Below are 14,826 nucleotides of genomic sequence, written 5' to 3'. Positions count from 1 at the left end.
CGATAAAACTAGGTGTTAACACCGAAATTATTGTTACCTTGGAAAGGACATAAATTGAGAAACAAATCAAAATGTTAGAATTCATTTAAGAATGGAATAGAGGGGAATAAAAAGGCAAATAAAAGAAATATAAAAGTCAAGTGTGGGAAAATTTACCAAGTTTTTCAAAACATATATCACATATTTTTGTACAAATAACTGAAAATACTTTTGCTTTGGACTAAACTAAAAAGTTTTACCTGATTTACTGTAAGAAAGATGGATCTACACGATGAATCAATTCCATCACTAAAAGGAAGTAAAGTCTTCCGAAAAAGACACGCGCTTCTTGATTTAGGTCATGAAGTTGTCGTCCAGACCAGCTGTAGGTTGACGAAAAACCTAGAAAAGTCATCACTAAAATCAGCAGGAAATCCATGGACCTCAGCATTAAACAGGGTTGCCAAGTGGTCAGATTTATCCTAACCATGAGAAGGATTTATCTCGTAAAATGGGGGGCACCGTGCAAATTAGCTGGATAAGACTAATGAATCAGATCCCCAGAAAGGATAATCTCCTTAAAGATTAAAAATCAGCTTTTAAGCCTGATATTACTCAATCCTAGAGATTGACCTTAAAGATTGAGAATTCAAAGTCATGGAATTCAATAATATCTAAACTCGAGCTTGAACGAGAAAATATTTTGATCAAATTATAAACCGATTTGTTTTCTGAAAACCCATTTTCAATGCGTTCATTACCATTGAACGTAAAATCCTAGGAATTCACCTGGAATTCATTAGGTCATCTGAACCAAATCGGGTGTCAACCGTAAGAACGGTGGTTGCATAGCATGGTTAAAGACAGGACCTTGTGCCAGACCGACAAATTATAAGGGTGAGCTTTACTATTGCTCCTACAAAGGATAGTAATTGCGTCCGACACGTTATAGACCATAATTAAAAGCATGTCAGGAGACATTGCCTTAACAGTTGCTTGTTCAACGCTTTCCTTTACAACCGGACGGTAGTTTGCCAAAAGGTAACATACGGGACAAGTAAACTGGACGTGTTGCTTTCCTAAATACAAGGTTAGCAAGTGGGTGACACAAAACCATAAGTTTTGAGCTAAAATTTTCAAATCTGAAACCCACCAAGCCCACAAAAATATTTTGCAAACACCGGTGAAGGGTTATTCCGGAAAACTTATCTAGGGTAAAAGCTAGATTAAATTTTCAAAGATCAAATATTTTCATAAAGATCCAATTTCCTTAATGGATCTAAATTTTTATATAGTCATATGGGACTGTAAACCACATCGTTACTACCATTGTTTATACCGCCGTATAGAAATCACTGATGTACAAAGTGTGAAGAATAAAGAAGTGATTCTAGTATTTCAAGACTATATTACTTGAGGACAAGCAACGCTCAAGTGTGGGAATATTTGATAATGCTAAAAGCGAACATATATTTCATAGCATTATTCCTCAAGAAAGACAAGCTTTTAGTTGCAATTGTTCTATTTACAAGTGATATTCGTTTAAATAATAAAAGGTAAAGACAAAAGACAGATTCGACGAATTGAAGACGCAAAGGTCCAAAAAGCTCAAAAGTACAGAATACAATCAAAGAGGTTCCAATTATTGATAAGAAATGTCTCGAAACCACAAGAGTACAAGATTCAAAACGCAAAGTACAAGATATTAAATTGTACGCAAGGACGTTCGAAAATCCGGAACCGGGACCAGAGTCAACTCTCAACGCTCGACGCAACGGACTAAAAATTACAAGTCAACTATGCATATGAATATAATATAATATATAATTAATTCTTAAAATTAATATATATATTATATTATATTTATAAAACGTCGACACAAGGAAACAAGCAACATGTGAGCTCTCCCAGCTGGCCATGCGATTGCATGGCCAGGAAGAAGAAAGTCCATGCGATCGCATGGCATGAAAAGTCAGGCCACATCCCCTATAAATTCGCAGTTTGGTGAACGCAAAAAAAATATATCTTTTCTCTTCTCCATTCATACGTAATATTTATATTTATAATTTATATTTTAATTTTAATTTTAATTATAATTCTAATAATAAGGGTATGTTAGCGAATGTTGTAAGGGTGTAAGTCCCAATTCTGTCCGTGTAACGCTACGCTATTTTTAATCATTGTAAGTTATGTTCAACCTTTTTACATTAATGTCTCGTAGCTAAGTTATTATTATGCTTATTTAATCCGAAGTAATCATGATGTTGGGCTAAAAATATTAAAATTGGGTAATTGGGTTTTGTACCATAATTGGAGTTTGGACAAAAGAACGACACTTGTGGAAATTAGACTATGGGCTATTAATGGGCTTTATATTTGTTTAACTAAATGATAGTTTGTTAATGTTAATATAAAGATTCACAATTGGGCATCCCTATAAATTATCATATACACTCGATCGGACACGATGGGCGGGGTATTTATATGTACGAATAATCGTTCATTTAACCGGACACGTGAATGGATTAACAGTCACTAGAATTATTAAAACAGGGGTGAAATTATGTACAAGGACACTTGGCATAATTGTTAACAAAGTATTAAAACCTTGGGTTACACTCAGTCGACATCCTGGTTTAATTATTAAACAAAGTATTAAAATCTTGTTACAGTTTAAGTCCCCAATTAGTTGGAATATTTAACTTCAGGTATAAGAATAATTTGACGAGGACACTCGCACTTTATATTTATGACTGATGGACTGTTATGGACAAAAACCAGACGGACATATTAAATAATCCAGGATAAAGGACAATTAACCCATGGGCATAAAACTAAAATCAAAACGTCAAACATTATGATTACGAAAGTTTAAATAAGCATAATTATTTTATTTCATATTTTATTTACTTTATTTTATATTTAATTGCACTTCTAATTATCGCATTTTATTTATTGTTATTGTATTTAATTACACTTTAATTTTTGTACTTTTTAATTATCGCAAGTTTATTTTATCGCACTTTTATTTATCTAAATTTCATTATCGTTATTTACTTTACGCTTTAATTTAAGTCTTGTATTTATTTTTAATATTTTACATTTGGTTTTAACTGCGACTAAAGTTTTAAAATCGACAAACCGGTCATTAAACTGTAAAAACCCCCCTTTATAATAATAATATTACTTATATATATATTTGTATTTTTATAAAAGTAACTAATATAGCGTTAAGCTTTGTTTAAAGATTTTCCTTGTGGAACGAACCGGACTTACTAAAAACTACACTACTGTACGATTAGGTACACTGCCTATAAGTGTTGTAGCAAGGTTTAAGTATATCCATTCTATAAATAAATAAATATCTTGTGTAAAATTGTATCGTATTTAATAGTATTTCCTTGTAAAATTAATAGTATTTTATACCCCTTAGCTTTAACTATCAATAATAAATAAAAACATATATATTTATTCATAACAACTTTTATCTTGTGTGTGTGTGTGTATATATATATATATATATATATATATATATATATATATATATATATATATATATATATATTTACATTTTTAACTCTGATGATTAAATGGTATTTATTATATAAATTTATTATATAAATTTATATTCATATATACATATACATATTTATTTACACACAGTTGTTCGTGAATCGTCGGGAATAGTCAAAGGTCAATTGTATACATGAATGCAGTTCAAAATTTTAAGACTCAACTTTACAGATTTTGCTTATCGTGTCGAAATCATATAAAGATTAAAGTTTAAATTTGGTCAGAAATTTCCGGGTCACTACATAAACACACCAATAGTGTTAGGAAGACCTTTCATGAATACGGCTAGGACTGTCATTGATGTGTACAATCAAACCTTGATCTTGCGATCACATGGGGAGAGCGTTACATTCAAAATTGACCAATCAACCGATCTTTCTGGACATGCAGAGATGTTTGCTATTTCCACCAGACGGATCACTTCCGATGACGAGTCTTCACCACCAGCCAATGATATCGAGATGGGTGTCGAATTACAGTATGCAGATGACCCAGAAATGGAAGAGGAGGATCCCTGTGAAGAAATAGAGGAAGAGGAGGAATCTGAAGAGGATATGGAAGACGTAAAAGAAGCCGCGATAATACCCTCTCTAAGCATTAAGCGTCATGAAGAATTAATGAGGCTTGAGACGGAAGATCACAGTTTAATCATTCGTTTCAAGAAGAAGACTGACAAGGTTGAGGTTAAGGATATAGAAATCGACCCTGCAAGTATCAAAGCAGAGAACCAGAATACTGAAGAAACCCGTTCATCAGACGAATCCTCGGAAGAACATTGTACCGATGATGACGAGGAAGAGCAACATGTAGACATTCTGGATAACTCACACTCTCCAACCGAACCAGATCTAGGGGAGCCGGACTCTTCTTCACAACATGTAGACATTCTGGATAATTCACACTCTCCAACCGAACCAGATTTAGGGGAGCCGGACTCTTCTTCAGATTGGATTCTGGTCATATCAACACACGCAGACATGATTACCTTCATCAATGATACCGATGAATTTGAAGATATTCTAGAAGCCATCCGTAAATCAATAATTGATTTCACGCTACGCTTAACAGAACGAATTATGGCTATCCGAGAAGAATACAACCTCTATATCCAGAGAGAAGACAATGATGTTGAAATCCTAGAAGAACACATTCAAGACTTTATCAACACTCTTCACGATCATATCTACCACGAAGAAAGGCAACGAGAGCACAATTCAGTGGTTCACGCTATTCTTGAGACAAGATTCTGTCGAGATCAGAAGATCATTTACTCTAAGGTTTACAACGCCTTAGCCGGATCTGCACTTCCGTTCTCAGCAAACCAACGAGCACTACTGACTCTCATCCGAAAACACCTGGATCTTTCCACCGGATGCCCGACTTATCATTCTGATTTGCAAATGATCGAGGATATTCACAGCTTTTTCGCTCTCTTGGAAAGAGATAATTTCAAAAGCACACCAGACAGGCTAGTGTATTTACGTAATAATTGATCATCATGTTGATCTGATTATCAAAGAGTTACGAGATACAGTTACAGAGGAAGTAAAGCGCAACAATCCGTTCTCTCATCTTGAACCAGATCGAGTCAACATCACAATCTACGTTACGAAGCAGATATCACGTATCTTCCACGAATCCACAGATCCAAGTTTCACATTTAAAGCAAGATATCAGGAGATATACTCAAAGACGGTGACGTTGATACTCGGGTCAGGATTGCTGTTCACTTCTTTTCAGCTTCGTCTTTTAACTAATCTGTGCAAAGCTACAGACTCTTACTGTGGAGATCACCATTCCGAAGATTTCGAGATACTAAAGATACAGTTTCTAACATTGTTTGAAGACCTCCGAAATGATCATCCCATCAGAGAGATAATCACCACCAGCACTGCTTCTATGATTGACATTCATGGATCAACCAGCAGAGCCGTGGATCATATTCTCATCGGACTTCAAGATTTATCACGAGCTGAAACTGTGCACTACTTATCTTTCAGAAGATCTTCAAGAGAAGTACCGGATCTTCTACCACTGTTGGTCCGACACTTTCTCGGGATTTACCCTCCAAGGCTCACATTCCCTCGGGAAGACCAAGATTACAACCATCAGCGAGGAATGTTTGTTTTCTAAGGCATCACTACGATCGAGCCAATGAACTTAAACAAAAGCGCTTCTCGGGAGGCAACCCGTGCAATAAAGTAGAGTAGAAGTATAAAGGATGACAAATGAGCCGATCAGTAAAAGACGCAAGGATTGAAAGCCAACCAATATCGTCACAAGCAACATCTACTAGGGGTACTTCTTTCTTCCCGCTACCAGCTCAAACTTTAAATTATGCCACATCCTAGCTTATCACTAAGTGTGAGATCCAACCCAATTAGACACTAGACAAATATTCCCAAAATCTTCAATTAAAACTCCTAAGTATGGGATACACTAGGAACATTGAGGACAATGTTCGTCTAAGTGTGGGATGTTGGTATAATCTTTTTACCCTGTATTAAAATAACTCATTACGAAAATCCTAAGTCCTTAAACCAAATTTCAAAAAATTTTAACAAGAGAAAGCCTTTCCGAAAAAGTATTTTTGAAAACCTAAAACGTTTGTAAATAAAAGTAAGGCTTAAGTAGGGCATAAATCTCGTTAGGTTGAACCAAATCTCTAATAGAGCATTGCATGACTAAGGCATTATCGACCTAAATTGATTATGGTGAGGCACCCAAATAAGACCAGCATTCATCTTTAATGCTTCACTATTTTCCATTGAGAGTGCCGATGTCTGTGCTCGGAATCAGAACTTGGTTTAGATCAACATTTACAAAGCAGCAAAACGTGATTTTGTTATAATCAGAAGAGCTAGCCATTTGTTAAAAATAAACCTTTTGCACCTCCACTACTTCACTTCACCACCACACTCACATTATCTTTACTACCACCCGAAAATCCAGAAAATGAGATTCCTTCCGAAAAACCCGTTGTTATAAACCCCTCAAGTATCATGGCAAAGGTCTTGAAAAAGTTTACCGGCAAAAATTTTCTCAAGATGAAATCTCCAAAAAAAAAAAAAAAAAAAAAATAGGAGCATAACTTATAAAATAGAAACGCCGAAGAAGAACTTGACCGAAAATGATTATCAAAGGAAGAAAAAGTTCAAAGTGCTTCTCAAAATTTCAGCACTCCTATCTATCCGAATAAAAGTCTGCAAAAAGACTATATTACCCTTTCTTTCACCCCTCAAAAACAAACTTCACTACCACTCCAAAATTCCTTTCCATCATTGACAAATGACCTAGAAACTAAGATTACTATCGTTCTCACTTTAGTAGCAAGGATTTGAGTCTTTATCAAGCCTATGACGATGAGTGCAGTATGACTGGCTATGAGTGAATTCATTTCTTAGACCTATAGGGCACCCTAAACACTTTTGTGATTTGATTGACCCGTGAAAGCTAGCCTATGTCATGTAACCTCCTCGCATGCTTGCGGAGATAGTTTCAATAATAACGTAGATGACTCACCTTATCTTTCGCTCTTATGATAAAAAGCAAACCGCTTAGGCTATTAGAAAAGAAACTCCGGAAAGATTTCTTAAGGTAAAATGAGAGTTTTCTTGACGACAAGCAAAGTCTAAGTGTGGGATATTTGATATCGGCTAAAAAGTCACGTTTTCATCCCGATATTAAGGCCCAAAAACAAGATAGATTCGAAATTTATCCGCAAAATACCCACTTCGTCGGTTAGAATTGAAGAACAGGTAATTACGAAGATGGTGCAAAAAGAATCAAGAGAATCGGAGCTAAAACGAAGATTCTAGAGCGAAAACGGTGAAAGACAAGAAATCAAGTTACGATCCAGGAAACCAGGCAGCCAAACGGCCTGCCAAACGGCCTGCATGGCTCACATATGGCCTGCCAAATGGCTTAGATAAACGTCCCCTGCAAACAGGCTGGCCTGCCAAACGGCCCCTGCAAACGGCCTGCCAAACGGCCTGCCAACCGTTTGCAGGTAAAATCCAAACTTATTTAAAGGGTCTTTGTCATTCATTCCAACATACATTTCAATTCACTTCTTTCTCTCTCTTTTACAATATTAGTCATACTCTCAAGGTCTTCGACTCCATGCGGGAAACCTAGTACCCGGAGAAGAACGTCGAAGATTGTATTAGGAGCGGTCTTTAGTTTGAAGTTGTCACTTTTGTATTCGGAACTCGTTTAATCTACTGGTACTTCTATCCCTTATCTTTATATAATACCTTCTATCATTATGTTATGTGATATTGTTACCATGATTAGCGAGTAGTTATCTTTAGTATATGCTATGATGTAAGAAGTTATAATGCCGAAATAATGTTATGGTTTGTGTATGTTGTTGAAATGCTTTCCGATTATGCTTTGAACTCAATCGCTTTTTCTACTAATAGAACGTAGTTATTGGCTCTGTTATTGGGAAGTCGCGAACCCCGATTCAGAGTACACTATCTGTGTCACCCCTTGGTAAGAGAAGTCTATCGGATACAACGTAAGATCGACTGAGGCACACCAGTTGTAGTAAGTCTATCAAGCTTTGGATTCCTACTGAGGACTCTTTTGTAGTGAAACATCTGAATAGACCCTTAATACATTGTTGGTCCCAGACCATGCTAGTGTAGGCACTAAGCATATAAACTTCGTACGTGCATGCTTCAGCACAACGGTTATTGTAAGTTGTACCTCTGCTAAGTAAGACCATGGAACAAGGCCAGTGCTGATTAGTACACTGCACCATAACGCGGTCTCAAGCATTGCACCCCGCTTGAGGGATTCTTAGTTAATTGAGGAACTGTTTGTTTAAACACATAAAGGATTGGACCGTTAGGATAACCAAACGTGTTCATGGAAGTAAACCTGACTTGGCCATGGTGTTCTCTATGGTTGAACTCTTTTTAAGGGCCTAACTATCTTTTAAAACCAATCGTTAATAAAAGCATTGAAACACATCACGTCTTTCGAATATGGTAAATCCTATATTCTATTATGCTTATGAAAGTTTAGACCTTTGTGGAATGTTAATACGTCACCCAACCGAGTCGCTCAATTGGATGAGCCGTCTGAACGTGTATGCATGTAGTCAGACTGCACGGGCGTCGGGGGTAAGGGACGTTGCTGTCTATTCAGAATCTTCAAGCCTATCGCATTACCCAGTGACATGTCTTACGATAGGGGCGTTTCGGACCAGTGTAATGAATACAAGGCCTCTGCCTATTTATGAGCCAACATTCCATAATCTCAGCTGAATAACTGATGAAATCATAGTATGCTCTTGTTTTAACTTTATTTGAGTTACGAATTTTATTGCATTTACTTTATCTGTCTAATAAACTAGAAAATCCCAAAAATTAGGTAACCACTACTCCTTCATAACTATCTTAAGCTTTGATATAGGTTCGATTCTATTGATATCTTAAAAAAACGACTCTAGGTCATACTTCCCTTACTCATAATAAGGAGCAGTACGATTTAAGCCTCGCTAAATATAAATTTAAAACAGTACCCCCCTCTTGGTGGTTGATTCTGACGTGTTGCGACCTAACGACACCGCACAAATAAGACCGTCTGTTTTGGCCATATCAGAAACGTTGCACGAAATTGGTTCTAAGGTCTGCAAAGCTGGTGATGCTTAAAGTAGGTAACTTGGGAGACCACTCCCTAGCGAAGGACTAGAGCTGTCCTGAGAACATGTGGCACGCCGTGGGATTGTCCCAATGTTGTGTCTTAACAACATGTTCAAATTGCTGCAAAAAATCCTCCGGATCCGTGCTGTCGTCATACATCCGTAGCGTGAGGGGGTGGTGAGGATTGTGGGCAGCGGATGAGTAGCTATTTCTCCTCCAATCATGGCGTACCAGTTGTTTGGCATGTTGTCCACCACACTGGGCTGTTCAACTTGGGCACTCATAGACTCTGGTGCGGCTAGAATCAAGTTCTCAGTCAAGTCCTTACGGGCCTCCTCCCTAGTTTTGCCAGAACTCTTACCGGTCTCAAACGCTGAGCGTGTAGAGCTGCGGGGCTGGACTTTTGACATGTCGGTTGGTTTCTCGCCGGTTTTAGTCCAAGGTAGATGTGAAAAGAAGTTTAGAATGTGTGCGAGTTGATTAGCCTTAAAATGAGGCTTAGGAGCACTATTTATAGATGGATAATGGGCGGTTATGTATGATAACCGCTATATTAGTGCCCATTCTCCATAACTGCCACTAGAACCTTCTAATCATGCCTACAACCTACTCCACGTCCTCCACGTTCCTGATATGTAAGATTTTAGTCCAGCTCAGCAATACCAAGTCAACACCGTGAGGTCTTCACAATACCAATCACGTGGCGTTGACTTGAATATACTGGCTACTAGCCAAGGTTCAGCTGGCTGGACGTCACGGGTGTCACGTGATGCAGCATTAAACAAGCTCCTGACCAAGGCTCTAGTGTGCTGGACGTTATGCATTGCACGTGACGCAGCGTGGCATGACGTACGTCATTAGCCATCAAAAATGCCGCTTAAAAGCCTTCAACAATGCCACTTAAAAAATCATTTGGCGTTCATGTGTGCTCGTGAATAGACTTTTTTTTTTTACGATTTATAACAAACAACATGCAACAGTTAATGAAAAGCAACACCAAAAAATTAAGTTTAAATAATTTTTCATTAGTGGGCAAATTATAGTCTGAAACAAATACATATACAATAGAGTGTTGAACATAGAGTAGTCAATTACTTTTCAAAATAGCACAATACGGAAGATAAAAATATGTATGATTATGTGATTATCAAGTTTTTTGAACAAAAAGTGATTAAATATACCATATAATAAAAAAAAATCATTGTGGAGTGATGGTTCATCCGAAAAGGCATTTAAAGATTGTAACTTATGGAAATATCAATATAACTCATGTCGGCCTGCACCAGATACCACTGGATCAAGTAACAGTTTGAAGCATGTAAAACTACGACAACCGAAGTATGTGAATGAGTATGTTCACATATCATTCTATATAAGTATAAAACTTACCGGTTTGTTAATTAAAATGTATCCATGACTGGGGGACTTCTACTTATCCACTTTAAAATCCAACACGATGAGCTTTTGGAGTTCAAAGGGTTGACCATTATTGGCAAGCCGAGCATCAAATAAATTTAAATGCACAACCTTGTATTTTGAAACAAAGGAAGAATCTGGACACAAAATTATCAAACCACAACAAAGATTATACTCAGATAAAAAAAAATACTCGTATACACTCATGTAGCTATTTTTTTGGTGATAGAAAAGTTATTTTACTATCTGAATTTTTTTGAAAGGATCCAAGCTTTAACAAACAACAAATAGAAGATACAATCAGATAAAAACATTACCTTTCCAACCGATAGCAACACACCTGGAAACACGAAAAACATAATTCAAAATAACAAACATTTAACTAAAATCAAACAATCGAAGAAAAAATATTAGATAATTTAAAGATACCTGCGAAGCTACAAAATCAACAAACAAACAAAGCACAACCTGGGAGAAAAATTAATAAAGAATTAAAAGAGGGAAAAAAATAAGAAACGGGTAACAGGGAAAAAATAAATAAAAAACAAGTAACATTCAATTGGGATTAAAACCTCACCAATTGTGTAGATGAAGGGATTTAGCGAAGAAGACAACGGTTAAATTTTTTTTGGGGATGGTGTTTGATTAGAATAGGAGGTGAAAGGAGGTGACGATGGTGAACGGTGGTGACGATAGCGTCGTGTTGGAAGGTAAGGATGGTGGCAGTAGTAGTGAATGGAAGGAGGTGGAAGCTTGTGGGATTAATGAAGATGAAGAAGGTAGGTGAATGGAAGGATATGGAGGATGTGTTGAAGATTTTGATAAACTAAAATATCTTTATGGTGTAAATGACTAATATATCCTTTTTGATTATAATAATCTGGTGAATAGTAAATGCATATACTCTAATGATATATTATTAATTATTAATGCATATATGTGTACTTTGATGCAGAAATAACAATCATCTAATATTAGTGGATGAAGTTTTATTAATCATGAGTTATTTTGAACACGAGATATAGCAAAATTAAAGGCACGTAACTTAAATTGAGTTATTGTGACACGTTTATTCAATATTTTTAATTATTTTTTATATTAATTTTTTGATATAAAATTAAATAATTATAATTATCTATCTATAGTTTCTATTAAAATTCTACAATGATGATTTCATTATTAGGTTAATTCTTTTATTAAAAAAAATTCAAAAAATAAAATAAAAAAATCTAAGCATGGTGGGTGATGTCATTGACCTAAATAATTTTGAATTAAAATTGAATTTTATTAATTAATTATTATTATTAAATCTTATTAATAATTATTTTAATTATTAAAATTAAATAATGTTGAATGATTTTAATTAATTATTCTAAATTGAGTACGAGAATGTATAAAAGCTAGGCAGAAGGAAATCAATTATAAATTTATATTTTAATTTACACTTTTAAAATAAAATGACAACCATTATTATCTCTTATTGTTGTATGTGGATTGTTTAATATGCATTTTAAGTATTTGATGAAATGTTCAGCTAACGAGTTTCTTAGTCGGACTCTGTGGTTCTACGGGTTATTAAACTAAATGACTTTAGCATTTTCGTTCACTTAATACCTAAAACATATCATTAAAATGTTTTGTTTAAACAAACTCGTGGTTCCACAGGTCATTTCACTAGTTTAAATTCTAAATACTTATTCAAATAAAACTAAATTTTCATTAGATATTAAAAATATTACAATAATAAAAATTTAAAACATTACGACAATAATTAAAATGCGACATAAATTAAAATAAAATACTAGAAAACAAATAAACAAATTACTCGTCTTCGTCTTAAGCTTCCAATTCCTTCGCATATCTTTTCTTAATTCTCGCTCGAACCCTCATTAACATGTCTTATTCATCGGGAAGCAATTCACGTTGTGATGCCCCGTACAAAACCATCGTGTACAGTTCATCAACAACAGGATCATTACAAGGTCAAACACTATATGCTGTTTGAAAACCAGTTTTGCATTCATAAAAAGATAGCGTTTTACAAAAGATAATGTGCTTTCTATGAATAGAAGCATTGACATAAGTATGTGACCCAAAGGTCGTTATAAAGTCATTGTTTGAAAATAACGTAAGTTACGAATGCAAAATAAAAGTTCCATGATTGAGACATCTCTAAGTAATGCAGCGGAAGTCTAACACAGCAAGTCTGTAACGGCAAGTCTATAACACCAAGACAGCAAGCCTAACAGCAGAAACAACAACGTCTAAGCACCTGAGAAATACACGCTTAAAAAGTCAACACGAATGTTGGTGAGCTATAGTTTATTTGTAATCAGTAATGTAATGTAGACCACGAGATTTCAGTGCTTCAACCAGCAGTTTAAATCAGTATGTAAAGTATATGTTTAACCGTGGGCACCCGGTAACTAGACTTAACGTATGTATATCACCCCCTAAAAGTGCACTTGGCGAGTGCGTTTATCCTTGAAGTATTAAACACCTGTTTTCTGCTAGCGCGACTAGCCCGAGTGGGGTTGTCAAACCCTATGGATCCATATCTAAGATTCGCGTTCACGGTTAGGAAACCAATGATTAAACGTTACCGAGCTAAGGGGAATCTTTGTGCCATTTTGTAACCCACACATATATAAAGTTTAAGTACTCGTGTCTAGTACGTAAAACGTAAAAAGCGCATGTATTCTCAGTCCTAAAAATAGTAAAAGTAGTAAAGGGATGCTATAACTCACAGTGAATAAGCAGTAAGAGTCGATATGAACCGTATGCAGGTAGTAAGTCGGTCCGAAAGGTCGTCAACCTAAGTCAAAGGTCACTAGGTCAGTATGTTGTCCCCATAAGTTTAAAAGTAAATAAATTAAGTTTAAGTGTCATTATCATCATCATCATCATCATCATCATCATCATTCATCAAAGCTAAGGTAAGTTTAACAAGAATAGAGATCGAAACAAAAAGCTGACTTTGGAGAGCTGTTACAACCTCTATACAAATCGAAGAGACGCGAAGTTAGTGGTCATGGATCTGTATATGAGTCCCTTAACCACTGACCAATTTTCAGAACCTAACTCGTCCTCGTTTGACCGTGGCGACGGTTTAAGTGCGAGTAGGTCGGAAATTTCAGCACAATGTTACAAAGGCGTAATGACTTTCGGAAGGCTATAAATCCTAAACCGTATATCGGATTCAGGCGAGGCCTAAATGAAAAGTCATCTAATCGAAACGAAATATCTGAAAATTAATTTTTCAGAAGTCCAAGAGTCTGATTAGACCCCTAAAAACAGTAAACAAGTGCTCCGGTGGGATTCTTGGTGCTTGATGCTCATCACGGTTCTCATCCTTGATGCTTGTAGCTTCAAGTGTACAACTCATTGATGTGTTAGCATCACTTTGACCAAGATTCAACCATCAACACACAATATGTTAAGACCAAGTAAGAATACAACTCACTTAAGAGTTTTAGAAGGATGATGAACCAAAGTTACATCATATTCTTAGTCTTAACACAAATACAAGTTCTATTTACAACTAAAGCTTCAAATTTTCCTTCAATCAAACAAGTATGAACACAAACTTGATCAAATAAAGTAATGGAACCCTAAGATAGAGAGCTTGGATCCTTTTCACACAAGTTATGAGATTACAAAGCTAGAAAACTTGATCTTTGGTGTTCTTGAAGATCTTGAAGCATAAAGCTTAGATCTTCAAGTTACATGAAGATCATAAACACAAGTTTTGATCTTTATAACAAAATAATGAGATCATAAGTTAGAAAACTTAGATCCAACAAAAAAAAATGAAGATTCAAAGCTAGAAAGCTTGAATCTTGGTTGTTCTTGAAGATCCTTGTAGCATGAAGCTAGATCTTCAAGTTACATGAAGATTACAAACAAAAGTTTGAATCTTTACAACAAAATAAAGAGATTAAAAGCTACAAGATTTAGATCTATCAAAATAAGTGAAGATTCAAAGCTAGAAATCTTGAATCTTCCATGTTCTTGAAGGATTCAAATCCAAGTTTGAATCTACAAGATATAACAAGATCTAAAAGCTAAAGAGCTAGACCCTTTGATGATGATGATGTCGTGAATGAGAAGGGAAGAAGAAGAAGAAGAAAATTTAAAACTTACACTTTTTAGAGTGAGAAAGACTAGAGAGAAAATTAGAGAGTAAGTGTGTGTAATTTGTGAA

This window comes from Rutidosis leptorrhynchoides, chromosome 2, assembly GCF_046630445.1.
Source record: "Rutidosis leptorrhynchoides isolate AG116_Rl617_1_P2 chromosome 2, CSIRO_AGI_Rlap_v1, whole genome shotgun sequence".
Classification (NCBI taxonomy): domain Eukaryota; kingdom Viridiplantae; phylum Streptophyta; class Magnoliopsida; order Asterales; family Asteraceae; genus Rutidosis; species Rutidosis leptorrhynchoides.
Note: the sequence above shows the minus strand (reverse complement) of the source record.